At 43.1% G+C, this 21,854-nt stretch overlaps 1 long non-coding RNA gene across 1 annotated transcript; it reads right to left on the reverse strand.

Annotated features, from left to right (window-relative positions):
* Window positions 1–6,195: 6,195 nt before the first annotated feature.
* Window positions 6,196–11,825, reverse strand: LOC141127863 (uncharacterized). Its single transcript, XR_012241601.1, has 2 exons — window positions 11,616–11,825; window positions 6,196–8,350 (listed from the first exon to the last, which is right to left on the reverse strand). It is a non-coding gene; the product is annotated as an uncharacterized lncRNA (long non-coding RNA).
* Window positions 11,826–21,854: the final 10,029 nt, after the last annotated feature.

Raw genomic sequence — 21,854 nt, forward strand, 5'->3', positions numbered from 1 at the left:
TTTTTATGTAATTATTTTTTTAGTCCTTCATACAGATTGGCCTTCAATAACCTCCCCAGCATGCTCTCCTGCCCTATATTCACCTCATGTAGTCACTTAACAATGTATTTTGTCAGCTCCATAGTAGTGCTTTACCCCAAACACCCCCTAAAATGATTTTAAATGTGATTTGTGCTTTAAATTCAGGCAGAGTGCCAGAGGCTTTTTTTTTGTGGTGTCCCCAAATCATTTTTAGTAACCCTCCCTCCCCCAACTGCTAAGTCAGCTGATCCCAATTCTCTATCTATCCTCAATCATCTATCTGCTGACTTTGCCAAACCCATACACACTATACCCATCTCTTTTGTGCTCAGATGTATGGATGAATTCCCCAAAGCATGTAGTGCAAGGGCCTGCCTGTATACTTTCAAATGGTACTGTTTAAATTTTTTGTATCCTATTATTATCTTGACAGGTAATAGCAGAATGTCCAAATGTCCTCAAATGTGTACAGTGTGTATTTATATCTTTGTATTATGACACTTCTTACCTGTCCAGTGGGCTGCCAATAGTGTAACTAAGGAGGGGCTGTTCCAAGTAATACCCTGTATTTAGGCATTCATCTCTCAATGAAGTGGAGAGGGTTACCTGTCCAAGATCCCCCCCCCCCATAATGTTAGAAATGGCCCATGAGAGGGGGGGAAGGGGGAATATGATAGGTGTACCTTATACTTTGGTGTTGTTAAATTCCCCTTAATAAATGCTATCTGGAGATTGGCCAAGAATGTTTGTGTCTAATCTGCTTGCCATGTTTATGTGCAAAAATACTAATTTTTTTTGTTTTCCACAACAGTTTCCTTCCACGCCACAGGAATGGCAGACTGTGGCCTCCCACTTTGCCCAGCGGTGGGACTTTCCTAACTGCGGAGGGGCAATTGATGGGAAACATGTCTCCATCGTCCCACCACCGAACTCGGGGTCATACTATTTCAACTATAAGGGGTTCAATAGTATTGTGATGTTGGCAGTGGTGTTGGCTAATTACGACTTCTTGTATGTGGACGTGGGGAAGAATGGCCGGATGTCCGATGGTGGAGTCATCGCCCAGACGGAGTTCTACAGGCGTCTCCAGAATGGCAGCTTGGACTTGCCACCTCCAGAGGACAATGTGGAAGGATTCCCATTCGTCTTCGTTGTGGATGAAGCATTTGCGCTGGGGGACCATCTTATGCGGCCATTCCCCATGAGGACCCTCACCCCAGAACAGAGGGTTTTTAATTACCGGCTGGCCAGAGCCAGAAGAGTGGTGGAGAACACATCTGGAATCATGGCCAGCCGGTTCCGCCTATTTCTGACACCCAACCATATGGCGGAGTATAAACTTAATCATATAATCCTGGCGTGCTGTGTTCTACATAACTTTTTACACCAACATTCTGCCAACTATGCTGGCTCAGTTAGGCCTGAGGCCGGAATTCTACATGATACAACCCTGATGGCCCTTGAAAGTGGCCATCCTGGCTTGCCCTCCCTGAGTGCCCGTGATGTCCGGTTAAGATACCTTGAGTTCTTTGCGGGTAGGGGGGCCATCAATATGCCAGACAATTTGTGAAGCATTTATCAAATAAAAAAAAAAAGCTAATCTTTGGTGACATTTACTGCTTGTGTTTGTTTTAGCTGACCCTGACAGCAAAGTGGGGAGTCCTGAAAATGGTGTGATTGTGTAACCTTTTATACAAAGCACTGTTGGGTGTTATTTACTAAAGGCGTAGACACTTTGCACTACAAGTGCACTTGAAACTGCACTGAAACTGCACTTGTAGTGCAAAGAGGATTTGCCCTTAGGAAATAACCCCCATTTTCACAGAAAACAGCAATTACATCACCACAAAAGTGTTGTAGCGTTCAGACAATAATCCACACATTCTTGATTAACAAACTTTTTAATAGCTGCACAATCACATGTGCATTTAGAAAAGGTTTTTAAAACAAACCAACATGTTTGTTGTATAACAATTTTTGGGGTGGCATGATCAAAAATAGAAATGTCCATTTACGATAAAACAGGCCTGTGTAAAACCAACAAGAAAGACAAAAATCTTGAACTTACAAAGTTCACATATGTTAAAACTTGAAGGCAATATCAGACATGAGTATTTTGGAACTGTGTTTGATATTGCGTTCAGATGGGGTGAAGTCACCCCTTGAAAAGCCAAATTTGGAAGATGCACACCAATTTACGAATGTCAACATGTGCTAGCTGCCATCACGGGGGATCAAGGGACGTGTTTTGGGGAGCAACCCCTTCCTCACCGCTACTTTATTATTGAGGAAGGGGTTGCACCCCAAAATGCGTCCATTGATCTCCCGTGATGGCAGATAGCACATGTTGGCACACTGTGTGCATCCTCCAAATTTGGCTTTTCGAAACATCGCTAAAAAATTTTTAAGATTGTAGCACACAAAAAAACAAAGTGATTTTGTGGGGTTTTAAATTCGCCCAAAACATCAATGATGTTATTATTTTTTTGAATAACATCATTGATTTTTTTCTTGAGGTTTTCCAATTCTAAATTACACCCCATGATCTCCCCGATCAGGATCTGGGCACTTTCTGATGTGAAAGGATCTCGATCCACAACATCACGATCACCTAAAAAGAGAAACCAAACAAAAACAGGTATCAAAAATCTGCCGGCTTCCATCTCTTACCTGAGTCTGTGGTCACAGACACTCACCTGTTGTGGTGCCAATTTCCACCACATCTTCTTCCTCCTCCTGCTCAGCTTGGGTTGGGGTATTTCCCCTTCTTCCAGAGGGGGGGGTCTGTGGTCTCCTCGGATGAGGGGTGTCCTCCGAGTCTTTTCTCCCCTATGTAAAACAAAAATGGTATAATTAGCACACAGATATTTGATGGCAGAACTATAAATAGGAAACATTGCTTGGAAGTGGGGTACAATTGTTTATTTGGGCAGAGTTCCAAGATGTAGCATTTTTATTGTCCTTTGTCAATCTTCAATACTTTACCTGTCTTGTACATGCTTCACAGATGGAGACCCCCCTATAGTATACACTGGAGCACCTGTGTGGGCCCCCTAATAAAAAGGGTGTTCTTGTGTCCCACACTAATGCTCCAGCGTCCAGATGTGAAAACAGCTGCTGAGTGTCCTCTCCTTACACAGAATTTAGTTTGCATTTCATTCTAGTAACAAACCCATCTACACAACCAAATATTTTTCATACAAGTAGGCCCTAAAAAATGTAGGAAAATGCATATGGCCTAAACAATGGTGTTTTAGAGGCCGAAAGAAAAATGTTTGATACGAACGAATAGTGGGCCCATGAACATTAAAGTTGCCATTTTAAACTGTACAACAATTAAGAAAAGCATATGGAGCAGCACGAACGTAATAAAGACAAAAAGAATAGGAACACAGCACAACTACTTACTTTTTTGCAGCACTCTCCGGATCTTTCGGTACTGCTCGGGCTCTCTTAATTTCAGGTCCGACCACCGCTTCCTGAGCTGATCTTTCGATCGTCGTACCCCGAAATTCAGACATTCAGAAAATGCAGACTTTTGACCACTTTCGCAATGATCTTGGCCTTTCTGATATTGGGGTTGGGGTAAGGCCCATACTTTCCATCATAGTCGGCCTTCTTCAGGATGTCGACCATCTCCAACATCTCCCCAAAGGACATATTTGTGGCCTTAAATCTTCTCCTTCTGGATCGGGACATGTCCGGATCCGGGCTTTCCTCCTCCTCATTCCTGTAATTAGCACGCACCTGCTGTGTATCCGCCATGTGCTCTTCCCCCACTGCGCAGAACGAAAAGGGGCGGGGAATAGACTAGAAAGAACGTCAGTTACACGCATGCGCAGTGTGTATAAAGCGTACCACACGTGCGTATTACGTACGATCTGTGAGCGGAGGAAGGAGCATTGGAGGTGCTGATCGTAAGAACGAAGGTAAGAGACATACTTGTGCCTATACTGCTTCTACATTGAGGCCTCTATTGTAACAAGATTAGGAGAGTTTGGCCTGACATTAGGGTTTGTCTTGTGTTGTGTCTTGCAGTGAAAATGGATATCTTTCAAGATACTGACTTCATGGCAATATTCATTGACATGTTCAGGGAGCTGCCTTGTTTGTGGGAGATCAACCACCCACATTATAGGAACCAAACAAAGAGGAAGGCAGCGCTGGATCAATTGTTGGAAATTGTGAAGCAGGTGATCCCCACGGCAGACATCACATATTTGAAGATCCTAATTGGTGGCCTGAGGAGCACATATGTAAGGGAGCGCCAGAAAGTCCAGGATTCGCAGAGATCCGGAGCAGCAGATGACATCTATGTCCCCAGGATGTGGTACTATGACAGGCTGCATTTTCTGGCAGGTCAGACTGAACCCAGGTCATCACTCTCCAGTCTTCCTTCCACGCTTCCTTCCCCTCCAGCTGAGGCTTCTGACGCCCAACCTGGGCCTTCCAGACAGAAACATGTGGAGGAGCCCAGCTTGAGCCAGGTATAGCATTCCTCTAAATATTTCTGCTTGTCCAATCAATGATGTTAACTAGATGTTAGTTTGGAGTACCAATTTATGATTGTGATTGATGATGCAAAAACTAAAACCATGTCCCTTTTTCATACACAGGGAAGTCTCAGCCAGGAGGTGGCCGGGCCGAGCAGGCTGCCTGATCTGCAGGTCCCTCCCCTACACCTGGAAAGAGAAAGTGGCAGGAGGAGGAGTGCCCTAGAGGAGGCTGCCATAGGCCTCTTTTGGAAGGCTAAAGAGGCCCTGGGAGCACCACACACCATGGAGGATGACTTCGCTGCCATCATTGCCTGTAAAATGCAGAGGATGGAGGAGGGACAACAACTCATGTGTGAGTCCTTAATGTTGGAGGCTCTCAATAAGGGGTTGAGGGCCCAAATAACATCTGATGCACACCTTTGTGACCTCACACATGGTCCTCCTCCTCCTCCTGCAGGTCCTTCTCCTTCTCCTCCAGGTCCTACTAGTCCTCCTCCTCCTCCTCCAGGTCCTACTCCTCCTCCTGCCACATCTCCAACAGCAGAGCCACAGCGTGGAAGGAAGCGTGGAAGGAAGACCAGAGAGTGATGACCTTGGATCCAGTCTGGTCTGGCAAAAGATGTAGCCTCTTGTGGTACCACAGCCTGGGGACACAGATGTCATCTGCTGCTTTCCGGATCTCTGGGACTTCTGGGCCAGACTGCACTTCCTTACATATGGACTCCTCAGGCCACCAATTTTGATGTTCAAGAATTGATGTCTGCCCTGGGGGTCAAAGGCTTCGCTAATTTCTGCTGTTTATCCAGCATTGCCTCCCTCTTTGTTTGGTTCTGAGCCCTTAATAAAGGAATTTTGGTTTGAATTATACTTGCCTATGTGTGTTTTACTTCAAAAAGGACAGTTTGTTTGTGAGGATTCAGGTACATTTCAAATATACAATGTGAAATTAACAAGGGACACCAACACCAAACAATCTCCTTGAGCTTCAATAATAAAAGATATCAATGGTGTTGTGGTAACTTGACACACAAAACACACACAAAAATATTCTGGAGTAAAACTAAAAATAACATTAACCAAAGATCAGCCTTTGAAATAATACAAACATAAAATCTAAAATAAAAATGGCTTAAAATAAAAAAAAATTTAAAAAAATTATTTATGTCAGATGTGACAAATAACAATATATTCAGGTAATCCCAATAAAAAAAAAAAAAAAAAAAGTTTGTGAGAAGTGTGTGTGAATATGAGCAGCAAAACTACTTAATTCTTGTCACATTATAAAGAAGAAGAGAGTGCGCTGTATTAAACCATTTTTAACATTGCAGCGTGACGAAAGTGCTGTATCCATTGCGAACGCTAATTTTACCAGACCGAGCTGTTCCGTGTTGGAATTTCTTCTGAGCATGCGTGGCACTTTGTGCGTCGGAACAGGCCACACACGGTCGGAATTGACGCGATCGGATTTTGTTGTTGGAAAATTTTATAGCCTGCTCCCAAAATTTGTGTGTCGGAAAATCCGATGGAAAATCCGACCGTGTGTGTTAGGGGGCTAACGATCTTCTTCTAGGAGCAAGTGAACCTCTTCTCTAGCATATCCTGATTAGAGTGTTCTTTCAAACCCAAATCAGGCCCGGAGACCATTCCAGTGAGAAAATAATGACACAACAGTCAAATGTCTGGAATGTTCTGCTTTTTACTTCCGTAGACAATCACTTATATAATCAAAACGACATCACAAAAAAAGGTTCAACCCTTTCATTAATATACAGACATTACGTATACATCAGATGATTAAAAAGCACCTAAAAATGAGACATTATTTCTTCATACAGAAACTATCAACAAGGAAAAACCTTCATGCGTCATTTCGGGGAAATCATGTTATTTACAAGGATTTGAAACTAACTTTTGATAGATGTCACATATACATATTATTCTAAGATGGATACATATTCTTATAGCTAAAATGGTGGATAGCAAGCTAAAATATCCTTACAATCCCCTCTTTGATCACACATGTATCTATATATGTATGATCTCACTTCCTTATCATGGCGATATTCTCAGCTTGCTTCTGATGATACATACTGAGATAAGTTTTATTGGGAGATGAGGGATCTGAAATGTGAGTGGCTCTATTAATAAGGCACATAATAAGCTTGTACACAAGATAAAGGAAAAGGAAAAAGAACACGACAATAATTAAAATTATGGCAATATCCCTTATCCAAGAGAATATCCCTCCAAATCCAAAATCAACATTTCCAAAAGGACTCCAGGTCTGGGCTATGTTGCGAGCCTCTTGTTGCAGCTTGGCCACCTCTTTTCTATGCTGAGCTATCACATCATAATAGTCTGGTACCTCTATACTGGTATTGTGTACCCAAGTACAACATTCATAATCCTCAGTCATTTCACATAATCCTGTAAGGGCTGAACTCATGCTCTCAATGGCTAAATCATGCAATTCTAGTTGTTTTCTAATAGCCCTAGTTTCAACATTAAGTTTAGAAATGTCATCAGAATTCTTTTCCATCATCTCATCAATAATTCCTGAATAATTATTTAACCTTTTCATCAAATCTATTCCCCATCCTGTCCAGGAAGGGAACCATGCCCAGGCCATATCCTTCTCAAGGAATAACTCTCTCTTGTTACGATGTTTCAATGGATACCTTGGGTGTATACTAGCTTCAAGTAAATGACTCCCATCACTATCACCTATCACCCCCATTATGGGCACCAGTGAGGCCAGGTAACACCAGCCTTGGACCTCTTGTGGAATCCAGGGATAACAAGTCTTTCCACAACAAACATAAGTGTGGTTACCAAACGAGAAGGGCGTATTCACAGCAGTCTCTTGATCTACTGCTGTAACTGCTGCTAAAACCTGAAACAAATACTGTACAGGTTTACTACTTTCATCTTCAGAGGCAAGAATCTTTTCAAAATCAGCCCGTACTCTGACCTCATCGTGGTGTGTTTGATATAAAGAACAAAACTTCCCACTAGGGGCATAGCAATTAGAAATGTTCAAAACCGATTAACTACAGATATGAGCATTTCTAGTAGAATTCCCTAAATTAAAACACCAGGTAGGATTATGACTTCTATTGATGATGGGAAAGGAAATGGTGTCATTAGTTCTTCTGCTGACATTCAGAAGGTCAAGGAGAATCTCTTCTCTCAACAGGGGAGTAATATTTAAAGGTATAGCCATTAGGGGTATCCTAACAGTGCTAGGGTGCAGTTTACTACAGATCCAACATTTTTGAAATCCTGATTTCTGAGCATAAGCATATTTAAATTTTAGCAAAAGCATTTTATCAGCAAAATTATCCTCAATGTCTCTCTTGTTTCTAACTTGTATCACTGTAATGTTCTCCTATGTATGTGTGTTTCCACAAATACTTTTAATGCCACCCAAATCTTCAGGATGACAAATACAGTTAGTGAAGATCCAAGTGGGCGGGAACACTATCAGGGTGATCAGGAACAGGAAGCAAAATGTTTTGCCAGAAGTCTGTGGTGAAATAAGCAAGGTCATCTTCTCTGGCCGGACCTGCTTTTCCAGGAACTCCTCCTTCATCTGCTTGGACTTCTGCTTGAGGGCCTCCTGTATTAAGGATCTACTTCCTACTCTTGGGGCTTTGGGCAACCTTTTTCACTCGGCTGGCATGGATCCCGGATTAGCAGTTTTCCACCAGGATAGCCGTTCTGATCACTGCAATCACCTTAGTAGGAGGTCCAAAAGGATATTCCTGTTTCTTGCTTCTATTCAACTGTTGGACCACCACCGTGTCTCCTACTTTAAAAGGGTGGGTAGGTTCCTGTGAAGAAAAAGGAGAGGTGCGAGCAACATTTCTCTCAACTGTATCCAAAGTTTTAATTAGTTTCCTCACATACTCTGACTGTACTAGATCCAAATCCCCCTGCTCTATCATAAGAGGTGCTCTGGCCCAAGGAGTAGGAAAGGGACGGCCCATCAACACTTCAAAAGGAGAGAAGCCTGTAGTTTTGGAGGGAGTACTTCTTATCTCTGCCAAAACCGCTGGGAGAACCCTCTTCCAATGGACAAAGGTTCCTCCTGTGGCCTTCCTTATTTTATCTTTCACGGTCCTATTTACCCTTTCCACTATCCCTGAACTTTGGGGATGATATGGAATGTGAAACTTCCATTCTATTTGGAGTGCATGTACCAAGTCCTGACATACTTTTGAGGTGAATGCAGGACCTCTGTCTGAGTTTATCTGAAGTGGACATCCCCATCGAGGAATAATTTCCTGTGTGAGAATTTTCACTACTGTTTGTGCGTCTTCCTTTGTAGTTACAAAAATTTCAACCCATCTCGAAAACATGTCCAAGACCACCAAAAAATATTCCTGTCTTTTCCCTAACTTGGGCATGTGTGTGAAATCAACTTGTAGGTGGGTGAAAGGTGTACTGGGATATATCAAATGTTCGTGTTTCGCTTTGTTTGGGTTATTTGGGTTGTTCCTAATGCAAGTAATGCACCTGGACACGTAATCCCTTGTCAACAAAGGGAGATCTGAAATGTAAAAATCCTTGCCTAGTAACTCACAAGTTGCCTTCCAGCCTCTATGACCTATTCCATGATACTGGGCAATAAAAAGTGACGCACTTGCCATTGGAATACATACCTTCCCCTCTTTGCACAAAAGTCCTGTTTTTGGATCTATTTGTGCACCTACTTTTTCCCAATCTCTCATGTCGGCCTCTGAGGCATAATCTTGTAGGTCAGACAGTACATGGTCAAAACAAGATAGTTCAGGCTGTAACATTGGCATTTGGATTTGAGCTGGTTGGGAGATAGCTGCTTTTCTGGCTGCTGAATCAGCTAGAGCATTTCCTCGAGCTACTTCTGTTTGTTGGCCTGTATGTGCTCTGCAATGTATTATGGCAAGAGTTCTGGGCAACTGAATAGCTTTTAACAATGACTCTACTAGAGAGGAATGAGAGATGCTTTTTCCATCAGCTGCAATAAAGCCACGCCTACTCCATATGACGCCGAAATCATATACCACGCCATACCCATATTTGGAGTCAGTGTAAATGTTCACATCTTGACCCTCAAACATTTGGCATGCCCTGGTGAGAGCAATCAATTCCGCAGCTTGGGCTGATTGATATGGGATAGGTTTGGCCTCAAGTATAACATCTGGAAGTTGCACAACCGCATATCCTGCATGATATGTGTAATCATTTGGCCTAGAACAAGATCCATCCACATACACATTTTGCACATTCGGCAAAGCAGTAGGGGACAAGTCAGGTCTAGGAGATGTGTCTTGGTGGATGAGGTTGGTGCAGTCATGTTGTGGCACCACTTCATCCTGCTCTCCTTTTAATCCTAGCAGTGCATTTAAAATTGGAGCTGGGCCTGCATTAGGGGAAGCATATTTGATATGCAGTTTTGGATTTGACAACAGTATCACCTCATAGCCGCTCAACCTTTGGGCGGACATATGTTGCGTATGTATATTTCTCAGTAATGTGGACACATTATGAGTAGTATACAAAGTAGTATCATGGCCCAAAGTGAAAGTTGCAGCCATGTCAACCAACATAGCACAAGACGCTAAAGCTCTGAAACATACGGGCATGCCCTGAACTGGCACTGGTACCACCTTTGAAAAAAAAGCAACAGGGCGAAGCTTGCTTCCATGCTCCTGAGCGAGGACACCTGCCATCGTTGTACAATTTTCCCTGGCATACAAATAAAACATCACATTATATTTAGGAAGGCTGAGTCCTGGAGCTGTTACCATAGCATTTTTCAAATACACAAAAGCATTACACATTTCATCTGTCCATTTAACACAGTCTGGCATATCTGAACCTGTGGCCTGTCTCAGGAGATTGTCATAGTAAGAGCAGTCAGGTATCCATTGGCGGCAGTAACCAATCATACCTAGGAAGGTGAGCATGTCCTTCCTATTGAGTGGGCGGGGCAGACCCATCAGAGCCGTAACTCTTTTATGACTGACTCTTCTTTCTCCTTTTGTGAGAACAAACCCTAGATATTCAACTGTTTTCTGACACCATTGCAACTTTTTCTTTGACACTTTATGACCACTTTCAAAAAGACATTTCAAAAGATTTCTCCCATCCTCCAGGGCGGCCTCCCTTGTCAAGCTGCAGAGTAGCAGATCATCCGCATACTGCAGCAAGACTGAACCATGTTCAGGTGTCCAAGCTCTAAGAGTGGTTTGGAGGACAATAGAATAGACAACAGGTGAGTCTATATAGCCCTGGGGCAATCTGCACCAGGTCAGCGTCCGATTTTTAAATCGGAAGGCAAAGAGTGGCTGTGTTTCCTTGTCCACAGGAATTGAAAAAAACGCATTTGAGAGGTCAATTACAGAAAAATACTCAGCATCGGATGGTATGGAGGTGAGCAATGATGGCACATCAGGCACTATTGGGGCAATTGGTACCACTAAGTTGTTTATGGCTCTAAGGTCCTGTACAAACCTGTAACTGCCATCCGGCTTTTTAACAGGATTGATAGGAGTGTTATAAGGAGAAATGATTTCTCTCAAAATACCTTTCTTCAAGAAATCTTCCACAATGGGCTCTATACCCTCTTCTTTTTCTCTGGATATGGGGTACTGTTTATGATACACAGGTAAAGCTCCTGGTTTCAAAGTGGCTTTATAGGGCGTACAGGAAATGAACCCTACATCAAGAGGATTCACTGCCCATACTCCCTCCTCACTCAATTTGACATCTTCCTCTTCTGGGTGTGAGAGCGATGTAAAAAGGTGAACCCTGTCAGATATCTTTATAAAACTTCTTACAGTACTGTATTATATTACTTTGGGCTTCTCAGAACCCCTTGGACTAACTCAGAGTCCTTTCTTTTTAGAACTATCTCAGAGTTCTTTGGACTAACTCAGAGTCCTTTGGACTAACTCAGAGTCCTTTGATCCGTCACCCGAACGAATCTCTGCGAGATTCATACATTTACATAAATGTTTTTAACACTACACCTTCTGTTAACCCCATATAAGGAAACGGTCTTTTAAACTAAAGTCACGGTGAAAGAAATAATAATAATTAAATCAGACTCACCGGACTTTAGAAACTTGGATGATGATCTTGGATGATGATCATCTCATGAACAATGACCGTCCCACACGCTGCCACCAAAACTCTGTTAGGGGGCTAACGATCTTCTTCTAGGAGCAAGTGAACCTCTTCTCTAGCATATCCTGATTAGAGTGTTCTTTCAAACCCAAATCAGGCCCGGAGACCATTCCAGTGAGAAAATAATGACACAACAGTCAAATGTCTGGAATGTTCTGCTTTTTACTTCCGTAGACAATCACTTATATAATCAAAACAACATCACAAAAAAAGGTTCAACCCTTTCATTAATATACAGACATTACGTATACATCAGATGATTAAAAAGCACCTAAAAATGAGACATTATTTCTTCATACAGAAACTATCAACAAGGAAAAACCTTCATGCGTCATTTCGGGGAAATCATGTTATTTACAAGGATTTGAAACTAACTTTTGATAGATGTCACATATACATATTATTCTAAGATGGATACATATTCTTATAGCTAAAATGGTGGATAGCAAGCTAAAATATCCTTACAGTGTGTACGGGGCATAAGATTGTAAGCTCTAATAAGCAGGGCCGTCCGATTCCTCCTGTATTGAAATGTATTGTAACTGTACTGTCTGCCTTCATTTTGTATAACGTTGTGCAAACTGTTGGCGCTGTGTAAATTCACGTGATCTGTCACCGGCTGTGTCCATAAGACACATCTGATGACTAATTAGTGTTCCTGCTCGCTGCCAGTACCATGTGACAGCTGTAACCAATTACAGCAGGTCACATGACAGTTGTAAGCAATGGATGGCTTCCTTTCATGCCATCCATTGTGAACAATTGTGTTGCTAGCTGTGATTGGTCACACTGATCACGTGGTACAGACAGGGCCAATCACAGCCCATCTGTACAATGTGATTAGATGGGACCAATCACAGCTAATCACAACAAAACAGACTGAATTAATCAGTTTCATTCAGTAAACATGGTTGCCTTTACCAATGAAAGAATCATAATGTGTAAAAAATCCTGATCACTTCTCCAGAGCAACATTGCTCTGGTCAAAGTGTGTAAAAAAATCCTAAAATAAAAAGAAATAAAATGTAATAAAAAAGAGAAAAAAGTTTTCAAAAATAATTAAAAAATATTAGAATAATTACTGCATTGATGACAGTATGTAAAATAAAAATTGTGACATTTTTTAAAATGTCTTCATTTTCCAAAACATTATGACAAAAAATTACAACTTCAAAAAAACTCACCATGACTCTTACTAAAATACCTTGGACCATCTACTTTGCAAAAAGGGTAATTTTGGGGGTATTTGTACTGTCCTGGTGTTTTCAGGCCTCAAGAAATTAGATAGTCTGTCAGTACATCAGGATTGATTAATTTTCAGATATATACCATAGTCTGTGGACTTTCCTACAGACTCAATAATATACACTGATTTAGGTTATTTTCACAAAGAAATGTATCAGAACACATTTTGGACTAAATTTATGAAGCAAGATTATTTATTTGCAAAACTTTATAACAGAAACTTAAAAAAATGTGTTTTGTTTTCCAATTTTTTTTTTTTTTAGCATACAAAAAAAGTATACCACCAAGAGAAAGCTGAAAGCTGAAAATTGGACTGATTAGGAAGGGGGTAAAAGTGCCTGGTACTGAATCAGTTAAGAATGCAACTATTATAGGTTAGCTTCAAAGATATATTTTGTCCAAAGGCCTGCAAGTCAGTGAGACAATATTGTCATAGACATACGCAGATGGCCACCTCTCACAGCCAGAATCTCACACCAAGCAAATGAACTTCATTCATAAATTGTGCATAATGAATTACAACAGTAGATTTAAATGCACTAGCATGCTAAAAGTCCTTTGTAATCAGAAGAGGGCAGCTGATTGGGGCAGATGAATGATGCTTGGGCAGTAGGGGAGTAAGGGAACCGGCCTGGTAATCAAGATGAACGCCTCCTGAAATGAGGAGACCTGGAGCACGGCAGAAGAGAAGGTGCAGGGGGTGTGGAGGGTCTATGGTGGGGAAACCACCAAATCGTGGGACTCAAGGCTGTTAGAACAGCATTTGTAGTGAGTATACATGCCTGTATATTAAATGTCTCTCTAGACAAATGATTGCTAGGTATGTTGTAGGCAGCTTGCACCTGACTCAGAGCTGCACAGGGTGACTGGCTCTGTTGGATGGATGCAGCATAGCGGACACAAGATGTATAGTTATAATAGCTGTCCCAGGGCTGGGATATATGCAGGTTAAATCTCACCCAGTGTCGACTGCAGTCCTCTCCAGGAGTAGGGAGTAGTAGCTGTCACCATCTCCAGCAGGTGGATTGCGGATTGCTATCTCTTCCACAGGGTCAGTTAAGGTGCAAGGCCGTTGACGGTCCCATAGATGTCGGGATGATGGTTATCCTGATGGGATATCGCAACGGAGCCGGGTATACTTGCAAGAGTGTATTTCCTCTTATTCCATTACCCCGGGGGTATGCGGGTAAGCGTTGTGATTCAGGCCGGTGGTTAGGAGGCTGGTGGGTGGATCTGCGAGACTGCCGAGACGCTATGAGCAGCGTGATGGCGTCATGCTGACGCGTTTCATCCGGGTCTCAGATTTCCTCAGAGCATGCGCAGTAGCAGGTAGTGTTGGCTTATATAACGTCAGAGCGGAACCACGTGAAGGCTTCGGCGTCTGGTTGTTATAGCTATGGCGCAGTTTCACTGACAGCCACGCACACATGTAAACAGAACTTAAAAAACAACATAGGGGCAGAGGGAGACCATAAGCACCAAGGCCCCAAGGGGGGGGGGGGAAGGAAAAATAGATAAGGTCATTGCCTATACACCAGAACCAAAGATAAATAGAGTGAGGAAAAGCCGAATAACATGAGGGTTAAAGGACGGGGAGGACGGGAGCCGGGTAAAAGGGGATAGGAATGGAAAGAAAAGTGAAATGAGGTGAACAGGGACATGGCTAGTGCACCATCAGGGTGGAGACTTAGGGGGATGCTAGAGAGTTAATCTAGTATTAGAATTAGGATTTGGATTCAATAGATAACACATAGATTAGTGCTGATGTAGCACAGGAGTTTATGGTGTAAGAAATACAGCAAGATTGCATTCATTATTTAACCCCTGTGGCTGCATACTGTTGGTGTTATATATCCACATTTTCTCCTTTTGGTACAGTATCCTGTCGAAGTCCCCTCTTCTTTGTGGAAGGTTGAGCCTGTAGATGCCTTTAAAAGTGAGCCCAGCAGGACTTCCGCCATGGAATTGGAGGAAGTGTAGTGGAATGGGTTGCTCATCATCCTTACTAAGGATGCTCTGGACATGTTCACCGATTCTTACTTTCAATTGTCTCTTAGTCTTGCCAATATAGTGTTTACCACACGGGCAGGTGAGCATGTAGATTACTCTGGTGGTATTGCAGTTGATAAAGTTATCAATTTTAAAGCATTTTTTGCCTTCAGAATCGGTGAACATGTCCGTACGCTCGACGTATTTACAGACCGAGCAACGGCCGCATCTATACATCCCCTTAAGGGGAGGGAGTTGAGTAAGCCAGTTAGGAGTGGAAGATCTTTTATACTCTGAATGGATAAGGCTATCTTTTAAATTTCTAGAGCGGCGGGCGGTCAAGAGGGGTCTAGTGCCTACTATTTTACCCAAGATGGGCGAATCAGACAGAATATGCCAATGTTGGTTAAGTATGGACCTAACTTGGTCCCATTGGGCGCCAAATTTGGTGATGAGCCTCAAGGGTCCCTGTGACCCATTTAGGAGCTTGTGATCTTTTTTCTCAAGCAGGGTAGGCCGGTCTGTCTGATTCGCCCTCCTTCTCGCCTCCCTGATACAGGAGTGAGAGTAACCTCTCTCTCTAAATCTGTTATAGAGCTCCTTTGACTCAGCAAAGAAGTCATCTTGGCTGGAGCAGTTCCTACGGGCCCTGAGAAATTGGCCTACAGGAATTGCCTTTATCAGTGATTTGGGATGGTCACTGGAGGCCTGGAGAAGGGTGTTTGCTGCTGTGGGTTTTCTGAAGGTCTTCGTCTCGATCAGGCCATTATTGACCAGTATAGTCAGATCAAGATCTGCCTTCTCTAGTGAACAATCCGTCTTGAAGGACGGTGACGATTCACTACAGACCCTGTTTAGAAACCATAAAAAACTAACTATTAAATTCTTAAATAGAAAGTGGGACATCTCATCCCTAAAATCACACATTGAGAATCGCATTATACCGCGCGGTTTAAGAGAACGGGTCACTCCAGCTGGACACCTCCACACCCCTCGATTTATTGAGGCATGGAAGGCCAGCTGTGTCAAACGTGGCCTTGAAATCATGCAAATGATAGTTGATGAGGAAGAAATTCAGCTGAATGAACTAAAGGCAGACATAGAAGTAAGTGCCGGGCTACTTGAGCCCTTTAAAACCAATCCTGCCTTTGACAAACATAACGAACTCCTTAAAAAAGAAGTAGAAAAAACCCAAAAAAATCTAAAAAGCCACAAACAGGAGAAGTTCAAACAGAATCTACAAGATCTGGAACGGGGCGATCTCTTCGATCCTACAATTCATGTGGGTAGAAGTAGATCCCGTAGAAGTAGAGGAAGACAACATAGTTCCAAAACTAATCGTAATCACTTTTCTTCTTCTGAAAGCGACAGCGAACATAAAGAACTCTCAGTGACTTTTTTAGACAAGGATCCACTCCCCCCAGACAACCCCGTCACAATAACGGGAAAAGGGAAGCCAAACCAAAAGGGACAAAAAACCACACATCAGTCCCCACCTCACCAGGGAAGGGCGAGAGAAACACGCAGGAGCCAGCGACAACTCAGGAACAGACCACACAGGACATAATTTACCATAGTGAGATATCTGACCTAACATCCCTGAGCTCCACCCCAGACATGAAAGTGGTTAACCTTACCCAATTTCCCCTTAACGAACACCATTTGTCACTACTTAAAAGAGGCCTCTCTTTCTCCCCCAGATCTGGGATGAATGAGTTTGAAGTCTATAAAGACATCTCCCTTTACCTTAGAAAGGTTATTTTTAAATACTGGCACGCAGCACAAAAAAAGGAGGAGTCCCAACTCACACCACTAGCTGCGGAGGAAAGAGAGGCCCTGGATGCCTTGGTTTCCCTTTTACAGGAGAGCCCCGACCTTGACTCAGACATAGAGATTTCTAATCACCAACATGTAGTGACACGTTCGGCAAACCTTCCTATTAGGTCTACTAAAATGCCTCCACTTTCTAAATACAAACCGATTGAATTCTTCCTGTCACAAGTCAAGAGGGATCTCTCCAAAGTAAACTGGAAATATAGGGGACTGGATAACATCTCACGAGAGGAAAGAAAAGCCTTGAAAGAACTTGTGGAAGCCCCCGGCATTGTCATCAAGGGCAGTGATAAGGGGGGTAATGTGGTCCTCCTAACCGAGGATCAATACGAAATTGAAGTTAAAAGACTCCTTATGGACGAATCTACCTACCGGAAGCTCCATTCCAACCCTTTCACTGCCGTTGTCAATGCCCTCAACCACATCCTTAGCCTAGGCCTAGAGGAAAAACTGATCACTAAAAAAGAGTTCAATTACTTGCGGATACAACAATACAATATTCCAACATTTTATATTATCCCCAAGCTCCACAAGTCCTTGCAGAATCCACCTGGCAGACCCATAGTCTCCGCTGTCAACGGTCCCCTTGAGAAAATTGGCAAGTTCGTGGATGCCCTTATCAAGGATCTTGTATCCGAACTGCCCTCATATGTGCAGGACACAAGGGACGTACTGCGATGACTGGATACTATGGTCATGCCACCTGGGGCCCTACTGGTAGGGATTGACGTTGAATCGTTATATACATCAATACCACATGTATGGGGCCTACGGGCAGTTCAATTTTTCCTTGAGAGGAGGTTTCCCTCTCTTGGGCAACAGAATGAATTCATAGGCGAGATCCTCGCCTTTCTACTCGAACACAATTGCTTCCAATTTCTGGGAGCCTTCTACCAGCAAATTAGGGGGACTTCCATGGGAGCCCCCTGGGCACCCTCATACGCATGCCTACATCTCGGCATGTGGGAGGAGGAGATGGTCTATTCCTCGTCAATGTACCTCGGCCACTGTCATATGTGGCTGAGGTACATTGATGATGTTCTGATGATATGGGGGGGCTCCGAACATGAGCTTCAGATCTTTATGGATGAGTTAAACACTAATGACAGAAATATAAAACTTACTTTTTCTTCTCATCCCTACTCCCTCCCGTTTCTTGATCTGACTATACTGGTCAATAATGGCCTGATCGAGACGAAGACCTTCAGAAAACCCACAGCAGCAAACACCCTTCTCCAGGCCTCCAGTGACCATCCCAAATCACTGATAAAGGCAATTCCTGTAGGCCAATTTCTCAGGGCCCGTAGGAACTGCTCCAGCCAAGATGACTTCTTTGCTGAGTCAAAGGAGCTCTATAACAGATTTAGAGAGAGAGGTTACTCTCACTCCTGTATCAGGGAGGCAAGAAGGAGGGCGAATCAGACAGACCGGCCTACCCTGCTTGAGAAAAAAGATCACAAGCTCCTAAATGGGTCACAGGGACCCTTGAGGGTCATCACCAAATTTGGCGCCCAATGGGACCAAGTTAGGTCCATACTTAACCAACATTGGCATATTCTGTCTGATTCGCCCATCTTGGGTAAAATAGTAGGCACTAGACCCCTCTTGACCGCCCGCCGCTCTAGAAATCTAAAAAATAGCCTTATCCATTCAGAGTATAAAAGATCTTCCACTCCTAACTGGCTTACTCAACTCCCTCCCCTTAAGGGGATGTATAGATGCGGCCGTTGCTCGGTCTGTAAATACGTCGAGCGTACGGACATGTTCACCGATTCTGAAGGCAAAAAATGCTTTAAAATTGATAACTTTATCAACTGCAATACCACCAGAGTAATCTACATGCTCACCTGCCCGTGTGGTAAACACTATATTGGCAAGACTAAGAGACAATTGAAAGTAAGAATCGGTGAACATGTCCAGAGCATCCTTAGTAAGGATGACGAGCAACCCATTCCATTACACTTCCTCCAATTCCATGGCGGAAGTCCTGCTGGGCTCACTTTTAAAGGCATCTACAGGCTCAACCTTCCACAAAGAAGAGGGGACTTCGACAGGATACTGTACCAAAAGGAGAAAATGTGGATATATAACACCAACAGTATGCAGCCACAGGGGTTAAATAATGAATGCAATCTTGCTGTATTTCTTACACCATAAACTCCTGTGCTACATCAGCACTAATCTATGTGTTATCTATTGAATCCAAATCCTAATTCTAATACTAGATTAACTCTCTAGCATCCCCCTAAGTCTCCACCCTGATGGTGCACTAGCCATGTCCCTGTTCACCTCATTTCACTTTTCTTTCCATTCCTATCCCCTTTTACCCGGCTCCCATCCTCCCCGTCCTTTAACCCTCATGTTATTCGGCTTTTCCTCACTCTATTTATCTTTGGTTCTGGTGTATAGGCAATGACCTTATCTATTTTTCCTCCCCCCCCCCCCTTGGGGCCTTGGTGCTTATGGTCTCCCTCTGCCCCTATGTTGTTTTTTAAGTTCTGTTTACATGTGTGCGTGGCTGTCAGTGAAACTGCGCCGTAGCTATAACAACCAGACGCCGAAGCCTTCACGTGGTTCCGCTCTGACGTTATATAAGCCGACACTACCTGCTACTGCGCATGCTCTGAGGAAATCCGAGACCCGGATGAAACGCGTCAGCATGACGCCATCACACTGCTCATAGCGTCTCGGCAGTCTCGCAGATCCACCCACCAGCCTCCTAACCACCGGCCTGAATCACAACGCTTACCCGCATACCCCCGGGGTAACGGAATAAGAGGAAATACACTCTTGCAAGTATACCCGGCTCCGTTGCGATATCCCATCAGGATAACCATCATCCCGACATCTATGGGACCGTCAACGGCCTTGCACCTTAACTGACCCTGTGGAAGAGATAGCAATCCGCAATCCACCTGCTGGAGATGGTGACAGCTACTACTCCCTACTCCTGGAGAGGACTGCAGTCGACACTGGGTGAGATTTAACCTGCATATATCCCAGCCCTGGGACAGCTATTATAACTATACATCTTGTGTCCGCTATGCTGCATCCATCCAACAGAGCCAGTCACCCTGTGCAGCTCTGAGTCAGGTGCAAGCTGCCTACAACATACCTAGCAATCATTTGTCTAGAGAGACATTTAATATACAGGCATGTATACTCACTACAAATGCTGTTCTAACAGCCTTGGGTCCCACGATTTGGTGGTTTCCCCACCATAGACCCTCCACACCCCCTGCACCTTCTCTTCTGCCGTGCTCCAGGTCTCCTCATTTCAGGAGGCGTTCATCTTGATTACCAGGCCGGTTCCCTTACTCCCCTACTGCCCAAGCATCATTCATCTGCCCCAATCAGCTGCCCTCTTCTGATTACAAAGGACTTTTAGCATGCTAGTGCATTTAAATCTACTGTTGTAATTCATTATGCACAATTTATGAATGAAGTTCATTTGCTTGGTGTGAGATTCTGGCTGTGAGAGGTGGCCATCTGCGTATGTCTATGACAATATTGTCTTTTTTAATTGGTGATGGTACCTGTCTCTACAGTGTATCTTCGGATTGGTGATTATTGTGATTGTTTCAATAAAATTTACATTTATATTTATAAAATTGACTACTGCATGTTCCTCACTGAAGAATTCCCCTTTTTCTTCTGTTTTTTGATATATGCTACTTGAATTCAGAGGAACACACCCACATTTGGCTGGTGATAGCAGCAGTCTCTAATTCATACAGACTTGGCTAACACCATCCCTAGTCTGTCTTAATAACATTTGAACGCAGAGTTTATAATGGTTCTTTTATCACCTGTTTTCTTCTGCAAGTCAGTGAGGCTGAAAAGAATGTGACATTGACTGTCTCTTTACCCAAACAGAGGAAGCTCAATGGCTTTTTGTTTTAAACTTCCCATTTTTAGTGGTATGTTTTGTAATATGGTAAAAAAAAATTAAAAATAAAGATTGGTTTCAAAAGTACGCGAATTGTTAGCGAAAAAGGTAAATTAAGCAAAAACTTACAGTAACGACTTTATAAAATTTTCGTTTGCTTCCTACTGCTTTGGAAACTTTTAATTATCTTGGGTTTTATTTTGATGGTTTTTATTTCCTGGATATAGGGTTTCCTATGGGTTGTTCATGATCTTGTTCCTATTTTCAGTCTTTTGCTAGTTTTCTCTAATGGGTTTTAGTTTATTAGTCTGGTTTTGATTGCGTGGCTCATAACTCTGGTGATTTTTTTCGTCTGTAAGGTTTTTGGCCTGGAAGGTTTTATTTCCCTAGATCGTCTGTGGGATTTAATCAAAATATTTTAAATTATTCTATAAACCACTTCACTGGGTTGGACATCATATGACATCCGCCGCTGCTTTTCTCTGGCTCTCCCGTGCGATCAGGGAGCCCAGGACCCCTCCAACTGGTGGTATTGGTCGCAGTACACAGAAAGATGAACTGACATGGTTTGTCACTCTATGTGACCCCAGAAACTGGAAGCAACGAGGATTTGATCACTTCCGGTTTTGGCGCTTTGTTTACCTGGCTGTTAACGGCCAGTGAAGCAGCCGGTCAGACTGTTCTGTGTCTGATCGACTGCATTGGATCCCAGGGGAGAGATCTGAGGTCTAATAGACCCCAGATCTCTCCATAAAGAGTACCTGTCACAGCCCCCGCTATCACAAGGAATGTTGTTCATCCCTTTTTACATAGTTACATACTTAGTCTGGTTGAAAAAAGTCCATCCAGTTCAACCAATAGGAGGGAAAAAATTATACAATCCCATATACACAATCCTATACCCACAGTTGATGCACAGGAAGGCAAAAAAAAGAAAAAACAATAAAGCGTGAACAAATTCCTTCCTGATCCCCCAAGAAGCAATCGGATATTCCCTGGATCAACTTTACCTATAAATATTAGTATTTAGTTATATTATATGTATCTAGGAAAGAATTCGGGCCTTTTTTTTTTAAACAATCTACTAAGCTGGCCAGAACCAGCTCTTGAGAGAGTCTATTCCACATTTTCGCAGCTCTAACTGTGAAGAAGCCTTTCTGTATTTGGACATTAAATCTCTTTTTTTCTCCAGACGTAAAGAGTGCCCC

This window comes from Aquarana catesbeiana, linkage group LG02 (genome assembly GCF_042186555.1).
Source record: "Aquarana catesbeiana isolate 2022-GZ linkage group LG02, ASM4218655v1, whole genome shotgun sequence".
In the NCBI taxonomy this organism is placed as follows: Eukaryota; Metazoa; Chordata; class Amphibia; order Anura; family Ranidae; genus Aquarana; species Aquarana catesbeiana.